The 1,090-nt window shown below is 32.3% G+C and overlaps 1 non-coding gene across 1 annotated transcript; it reads right to left on the bottom strand.

Moving 5' to 3' along the window:
• Positions 1–206: 206 nt before the first annotated feature.
• LOC132025229 (U6 spliceosomal RNA) lies at positions 207–310 on the bottom strand. The gene has a single exon (XR_009406494.1). It is a non-coding gene; the product is annotated as a U6 spliceosomal RNA (small nuclear RNA).
• Between the last annotated feature and the right edge of the window lie 780 nt (positions 311–1,090).

The following is a 1,090-nucleotide window of genomic DNA, read 5'->3' as shown; positions in this document are numbered from 1 at the left end:
CTGAGCCAAAACCAGGAGTCACTTAACCAACTGAGCCATCTATGCACCTGTAACCTATTTTTCAAAATACCAATTCTTGTACAATGTTAACATTATACTTTTTCTTTCTTTAGTGAAAAGAATGGTCTTTAATGTTTTGGCAAAGTCTTTTTCAGCCCAGAATAAACACAAAATAAGCAGGCAGAGTGAAATATTTAACTGTGTACAAAACTATGGAACTCTTCACAAATTTGCATGTCATCCTAATGCAGGGGCCATGCTAATCTCTGTCTCATTCTGATTTCACTCTATGTGCCACCAAAGTGAGCACCGCATTACAATTTTATACAATGGAACACATTATATGGGAAGAGAATCAGAATTTTTTCTGCTTACCCTTAACTATTAAAAGAAAACTTACAGCAACTTTCCAAAATTGATTTTATTTTTATTTATGGTGGATTTTCAAAAAGTCTTCCTTCTGGCATAACAATATTTTGCAAAAAGGGTGTGGCTATTTATAGAAGTCTTGTCTTTAAAAATGAGTTCATCTGAAAAAAGAAAGTTTAGTTAGATGGGAAATCCATTTTTGCATAAAAGAGAAAAAAGTTTTAAATGTACTAAAAAAATTATAGAAAACCTTTAAAAGAAAAAATGGAACTCAAAGGACATTATTCACTGAAGCCATAATTGTTTGGGATACATACACATTAGAGTATTTTAGCTAGCTAAAACTCCTCACCTAGTAGACACGGACCTTATGGTGCAAGGGAGTTGAGAGAAAATATTAATATTTTTCAAAAATTAATATTTAGTGAAGCCAAGAAATAAAGGGTAATTAAGAAACCAGGGTATGCATGCAAAAGAATGAAAATGGATCACTTCCTTATACCATATACAAAAATAAACTCGAAATGGATTTCAGACCTAAATGTGAAACCATAAAAATCCTGGGAGAAAGCACAGGCAGTAATTTCTCTGACATGGGCCATAGTAACATTTTTCTAGGTATGTCTCCCAAAACAAGGGAAAAAAGCAAAAATAAACTATTGGGACTATATCAAAATAAAAAAAAATCCCACTTGGAACAACGTGGATAGAACTATAAAGT

Source organism: Mustela nigripes, chromosome 9 (assembly GCF_022355385.1).
Source record: "Mustela nigripes isolate SB6536 chromosome 9, MUSNIG.SB6536, whole genome shotgun sequence".
Lineage (NCBI taxonomy): Eukaryota > Metazoa > Chordata > Mammalia > Carnivora > Mustelidae > Mustela > Mustela nigripes.
This window is presented reverse-complemented; position numbering and strand designations above follow the sequence as displayed.